We start from the raw sequence: 7,782 nt of genomic DNA on the forward strand, positions 1-7,782 counted from the left end.
AGAAAAAATTTTTTTTGCACAGCCCGAAAAGACCTAGGTACAAGTTCAGCGCTACAATGCTACGCAGGACTTGTAGGTAGCGGTTTTCCATGTACGGTCGCGTAAGAGATGACAACAGGAGACATAGGTAGACTATTCATTCTCTTCATTCCCTTATTTACCCTCTTCCTACTCAATAAGATTGCTTGCTCCCTGTGCTAAGATATTCATAAAGAGAAATTTGATCGGATTGTACAATCCGGGAAAACACATCGTATTATTCCTTGGGAAATGATACCTTTTCGCTTACATACATACATACTTTATTGTTACCTCCCCAATGGGGCTTTTCAGGAACAATTACTTAAATTACTAAGTTACTAATAACTACACAATCAAAATTAGTCAAATTTAAAAAACATTTACAACATTATCTAAACTTTGTAGTCGCGAAAAGTACTAAAAATAAATGAAGTTTAGGGAGTATTTACAAAATTGTCTAAAAGCTTATTCTTTAAGATACGTTTAAAAACTTGAACTGAACGGCTTGATTTTAAAAAGGGGTCTAAATTGTTCCAAAGTCCAATAGTTCTGTAATAAAATGTTCTTTGTCCTGAGGCTGTTTTAAAAAAAGGTATATCAAGCTTTTGGCCACTCCTAGTTGTACGCTTGGTAACTTGCTCGCGGGTAATGAATTGTGACGTCAGATATTTGGGGGCGTGTCCGGAAATGCACTTAAAAGCCATGGTAGCTTGGCGGTAGTATAGTTGGTCCTTAACGGGTAACCAAGACAAACTTTTTAAGTGGGGAGTTACATGATCGTACTTTCCCGCGCCACTAACGATTCGACATGCGTAGTTCTGCACAGCCTGTAATTTCCTTATATTCCCTCATGGACTTTACTCACGGCTTTATCACACAGATAGCTACACTTAATATGCAACATAATATATAGATTTAGGCCAGCCTAAAAGCGTAGCTCCTGGGCCGGGTTGTTCAGAACCGAATTAAGCTTACCCAGGAAAAGGTAGAATTTTGATTTGAGTTTTGTGACTTTGCGTTGAGGTTTTCTGCATATTGTTTGACCTTCTGTTTTGAGTTTTAATAATCACTATATACACAAAACAAAGCAGCAAAAAAACATTTGCATAGAAGAAAAAGTTATAATTCGGTTAAGTTTTAATCCTGGGCTAGCGTTAACCGGCTTCCGAACAATCCTGTCCTGTTTTCAACAAGTTAACGGGAGATGAGCCCGCGCTCCAAACGAAAACCAGCACTTGGTCAGCGGTCAACTTTCAAAAAACGCGCGACCTCGATGAGCTGTAAACCTGGGTTTCCTTTTCTTTCCTATATGAGAATGGGGCTCCGCTTGGTGGCCCTTCTCGCCGCCGGAGCTCCGCTATAAATGTTCGTACCCTAACAGACTCATTGACTCTTTGAGGCTAGGTATTCCACAATCACCCCACAAACAATAAATAACATATACTGAAAGGATCCAAGGTATTGTTATTCGAATAATTAGAAATTAGCCGTTAGATTCTATTTAACCCTTCAATATACAATGCAATATTGGTAGACAAAAAGCCGTCATTTTGAGGGTAATTTCCGAAAGTGAAACTAACATATTAGAAATGTTTGCTTTATTGGGCTCGACAAAGCTTCATGCGCGAATTCTCGTTTTTTAACAGGATTTATACTTCCCCTAGAAGAAGTTTATTTCCTCTAACGTGCCAGTTGCAACTAAGCCTTCTAACGGGCTATCGACGGACTGTTGTTGGTTTGGATAACAAACAGCAGGATATTATCTGAGCTCTGCCTTAGATAATGGACTATGACGGAGAGCTTGTTGCCGGAGCCAGATCCGGGGACTGAGTTTGATTGTTTTGTTAGATGATCAGTTATCAGTTAGTTTTTTGGCACGGTTCCTCAGGTATCCGTTAGGATTCCGGACGGTTTTTAGATATCAGTAAATGTTGCACATCTCATCTCAACGATCAGTTGAAAGCGCGTCATTTCTCGGTTTACAGTTAAAAATTTGGACCAATTCTGAGCTATAGCAAATACCCATCCAATGATTCTGATTTGAGCTAGCGAGAGATGTCCGTCATCTCCTCGACCCAAACCCGAGATCTCGTACAGGCTAGACTTTGAATGTAGTGCAAGCTTGAGACTTCCTTTCTCTAATTCCATAACTAAGTCTGTTTATAAGCAATATCTGGCTTCATATTGCAGATTACCTGAAAGCGTGTGCCGATTTTTTTTTCCAAAAAGTGACCGAGGATATTATTAGTTGTTTAACAATACCAAAACATATCGGAATTGCCGTCCGTTACCGTGATAAGTTGTTTAGTATTAACGGCTTAAAACGGAGAAAATTAACCCTCCTTCAGATCAAAATCTTCATATATTTTACATTCTATGCTTCGGTTAATTTCGCAATTTGAACAACTGGAATGAATAACAGGGTAGAAACGGGATCGGAACTCATGACATGAGGCGCGATACCGCTGCAACGCTCACATGATCAAGCAATCAAGTCACACAATGGGCGTTCCCAATTAGTGAGGAAAACTGCTAAAGTGTTTTTGTGTGGCTTGATAGCTCAGTTGGTAGAGCATTGGACCGGTATCACGGAAGCCACAGCTTGGAATGTCGTACAGGTTTACGTAATTTCCAATTACTCATAACATCAAAGTGCGAGGATTATCTACATTCTTTATTTCTCCCCGCAGTTCAAACTTTGCATTTTTTCATTTTCGTCATGTGCTATAGCTACTGGGAGTCACACGGTGGGTTGCACGCGATATAGGAGAGAAAAGTGAGACCAGAACGAAAGGAAGCATCGCTTTGTGCCCACGCCAATGACCACATAAATAACAAATATGGGCGGTAATGTATTGCGTGTTTATTCATAAATAGCTCATATTAGAATCTTTGTGTCGAATAAGTTATGTAATCAAGCACACATTGTTTAATAACTATTTTTGTGTCCACTTTTTGACATAGCATTTTAAAATCTCAACCAAAACAGCAATAATGCGCCACGTGTAAACAGCATCAGTTTACCACAAAAAAGAAAATCTTTGAAAAGTTGGTGAATAAGCATTTAAATGAGAGTTAGCATGGGGAGGCATCAAGCTTATGGCAAGGGACCGACAGATGTGGAGGGAGCATGTTACTGCCCTACATGCCACCTAGACGTAAGGGGCATGAGTGAGTGAGTAGCATTGTTGGGCTGCCTGTTCAGAGAAGTTCATAATTAATTTCACACAGCTACATTGGAAAACATTGGAAATCTTCTCACCTTGTTACGAGAGCCGCAATTAAATTGTATGGTAAGAATTGAAATTTGTTTCTAGGGAATTGACTTAACCTATTAGAACCAATTCGAGATGCAAAAAATGAGTGAGAATAAAATCTTGGACCTCAAACCAACTAACCAAACATACAAATAAACAAGCAAAGAAACAATGAATTTCCATAGAATACCTACATTTTATAAAACCAGGCGAGGACGTTTAGCTTTCTCGAAGCAGTCTACTATGATATACATGTCGCTAAAAAAACTGATAGCTCTACTTTTGGAAAAAGAGAACTTACAGTGTAAGGGAGAGGCGGTGAAAGAAATGACTATTTTTAACGCAAACAATTATTAATAAAGCGATTGTGACAAACAATACAGCCTTTGATGTATTCTCCCGATTTCGTAAATGAACTGATATTCAAGCAATGAAACATCGGATCGCTCCTGTTTTATTTTTCCCGAATAATTGATTAATAAACCGTCTAATTTAAATTGTGTTCTTTAATTTAGACTTCAATAAACGGAAATCTAACATAATTCGGCAATAATCAGTTTTAAATATATCATTCCACGGCGTGAGAAAAATTTGCCAGTTAACAAAAATTTTTAATACTCTTCAATTATCAATATTTGTCATTGAGTAAAATAAACGTTTAAGATCGATTGCTGGTGATCTCTGGAAATCACTGATATTATTACTTGTCAATTTGTGGAGTCCACAAACAAATCTTGTTATCAACCGATGCATTTTTTTTCTTCCATTTTCTTGCCCACCTCCTGACTTGTAAACAACTGCTTACACAAATTTTGATGAACATCGTACAATAATTGTTAATTTACATTGAATGTGTACCCAACCTTCCAATTTCCTCGAATTGCCTTGTTCGTAAGAGCCAGCAATTTGTAGTCTTATAATAAGTCAACAATTGCATCGGATAAAGACATTAAGTGGCCACGTTGATATTAAAACTGCCAACTTGATAGTTTATTCAAGACGACATCTGCTCTGCTGCAAGCTATCTTCTGCCCTTGTAACACTGACTGATCGCCGGTCACCCATCACAGGATAACTGCAGCTTTCAGGTAATAAAATGTGCACAGTTTCGTATTAAAAAAGAACGACCTCATGGTAAGAACATTATTCTGCCATCGGCCATATTAGAAAGGAAAAGTATACCAAAATCAGATAGCAGTTTTTGCTGATCAGTGGTGGTACATAATTGCGCTGTTTTGATATACTTATACCGTATGTTTTTTTAGCTGTTTGAATTTTACTGCAAAGTCGTCTACAATATGATGTCTATTTTAGGTGATTTATAGGATACAAAAGACGAAAAAGGAAAGTACAGAAGGCTACAGAATTGAAAGGTGAGTTTGACCGAAAAAGTTTAAATAACGTCAACTTTCAAGTCATTTAAACCATCGCCCATAAGCAAAGGAATATTTGATTATTTACTTAATCCAATGTTCAGCATCCGTCGGACGGTATCGAATAAAGCCTTAATTCTGCTTCTACAAACTGGGAGCGCGCAGTTAGATTGTAAGTTCAGCATTGGCTTTGAATGACATTTAAGTCTGAATTTCTCTAAGCTTTCTTTTCGCAATTAACTGCCTAAGTTGCTTAAATACCTGCGTCGGCCTGCTTTCAGGTAATAGACTTTTCATCCGCCCTTCATACATTCAGTTCTGTCAAACACTTTCGGCAAGTAGAACCAACAAGAAAATTAATTAACAATTATTGGACGAGGTTGAGCAAAATCAGTATCGTGACTGCTAATCAGTGGCACGCAGATCAATTATTTGCGGAAGCCAAAACTCGTTTGGTCTCGCCATGGATAGTACAGTAAAAACACAGTAAAAAGACATACGATAACAAAAAGGTACGTTTAGGTATAAATGTTAGTCAGGGCTTGAATATATGGCTTGCAATCGAACCTCTATAAGCGGCCAGTTATCACAGTCTCCAAATTGTGGTCGGCAAATTACTTAGAATGAAACCCTATTAACCGGCTACCTCTATTAAGCGGCCGCGGCCACCTTTTGGTCGTCCCGATGAAGGTTTTCTATTGTCCTTACCCCTGTTAAGCCGCCACTCAAAATTTAATACACTTAGTTTAGATTTGTTTCGGAAATGGCTATGACAGATAAGAATCCGAATTGAAAGTGACCACTGATAAAAACTTTGAAACACATGTTTATGACTGTCTTCACGTGATTCCGTGTTTCCTTAAAGCATGTTTGTAATTATTAAAAATAAATTGATGTTTCTACTAAGCCTCATGCTAAATCCCTATTTAGCGGTAATCTCCTGTTTACCCGATACAAAATCTGCCTTGTTCACGGAGAGCAAACCACACATTGGGACATCCAAATCAAAGAAAAGTTAAGTTAATTTTGTACCATGTGACTTTTGGTTGCAAAGGCCTTATTCATAATGGAATCTTAAAATGGCGCTTGGAATTGTTCCTTTCTGTGTTTCGCGCAAGGAGGAGAGGAGTCTTGTCTGACCATGGAAAGTTTGGCCGCTTTAACTTACATGAAAAGCCGGCTGTACACTGTTGAAGTCAGCACGGGTAATTTTGCCCCCTTTCTCTGTCTAAATAGGGTTAAAAACCTTCAAAGATCGTGCTTTCACATTGGTCCACAAACATACAACTTGAGACTGATTTTAATTAAGAATTGGACCTTTAACCAAAAGCTGGATCAACGATCGATTTGTAATGATCGACGAATCACATCAAAATTGATCTATTGGGTAGTTTATCCACCACACTCTTAGCATTTACTAGACCTGTTAAACAACTTTCTCCAGGCTAAAAAATTGTCCTTATACTCTTGGAAAAATGTGCTAAAAACGTACTTTATAAACATGCATCACATTTCCAAATAAAGACAACAGGGCATTTCGCAAAATTTGAAAATGTTTGGAAATGTGATAAAAACAAAATCTCAAGTGTTTTTAAATCATCTTTTCTATTGAAAAGCGAACAACAGAATAAACCGAGACAAAATATTAAAAGTTCAAGCTAATTTAAAACTGATGATCAAACAACCGTCAGTGTAGCTCATTAATATTAGCGTTATTAAAGTCGCGGGAGGCGCAGTGGCCTCGATGTTAGTGTGCTCGTCTCCGGATTGAGCGGTCTGCGTTCGGACCCTGGCCCGGGTCATTGTACGGGCATGTGTTGTGTTGTTGGGCAAGACACTTTACTCGCAAAGCGCCTCTCTACTAAGGTGTATAAATGGGGGTTAACCCTGCGATGGACTAGCATCCCGTCCAGGGGGGAGTAGAAATACTGCTAGTCGCTTCATGCTACAGAAACCGGGATAAACTCCGGCCAGGTGGGCCATTTGGCTCGTATGCAGACTTTTTTTAAAAGTTAAAGCGCCATGGTTTCCTCAGGATGCTCTAGGCGTCGGCATGTACTTAAACACGAAACAACGAAACGAAACCACCGAAACCACCGAAACCACCGAAACCACCGAAACGAAACCACCGAAACAAGCGAAACGACCGAAACGAGTAAAATAGTAAGTAAATAAATAAAAAAGTTTAAAAGAAGCCTTGATCTCTAGCACTTTACTATGGCAGCCGGATCTCGTACCCAGATCCTGCTCTTTACCCACATGTGTGACATCGTGATATTACAAACCTGAAAGGTGGATGAGCGCAAGCGTGTCGAGCAGGAAGACATCGAGAAAAAGGTGGGTATTTTCACATTCTGAATGGTATTCTAGCTAAAACAAGAAATCTAATTTCAAAGAAAGGTTTTCTGGTCGTATCGTGGATTCTTAGACGGTGGCGAATCGAACGGCCTTTTCGAGGATGACTTTGCAGCATTCTTCGTGCGAACCAGGACTTTTTAATATATATCTCTAAAGAAAAACGAGGGCGACTTGACATGCTTTAATCATATTAACGTCAGGCCTTCGTGACTCCTGCAGTTCTCAAAGTAATTTCTTATTAGGCGCTCAGCTCTTCACGGATACTCTTGAGATTGCGTTTCCGTACATCCTGGGCTCGGCGTTGTCGATTCGCCACCGCCTAAGAATCCACGATACGACCAGGAAACCTTTCTTTGAAATTACGTTTCTTGTTTTAGCTAGAATGCCATTCAAAATGTGAAAAATACTCACCTTTTTCTCGATGTCTTCGTGATCGTCGTCGACACCCTTGCGATCATCCATCTTTCAGGTTTGAGATGTAACGATGTCACACATGTGGATCTGGGTACGAGATCAGGCTACCATAGTAACGTGCCAGAGATCAAGGCTGGTTTTTTTCTTTTTTTTTTTTAACTTTTTCATTTATTTACTTATTATTTTACTCGTTTCGGTCGTTTCGTTTCGGTGGTTTCATTTCGTTGTTTCGGGTTTTAGTACATGCCCTACGCGTCATGTTAAAAATAAATACTCTAGTGCGAAATTTATTATGAACTAATGAGATAACTTAAGCCTTTCAGTTATTTCTAACAAGCACTTTTAATAATTAGTTCTGT

Source organism: Orbicella faveolata, unplaced genomic scaffold (assembly GCF_042242905.1).
Source record: "Orbicella faveolata isolate gen_17 unplaced genomic scaffold, um_ofav_v1 contig_34, whole genome shotgun sequence".
NCBI classification, from domain to species: domain Eukaryota; kingdom Metazoa; phylum Cnidaria; class Anthozoa; order Scleractinia; family Merulinidae; genus Orbicella; species Orbicella faveolata.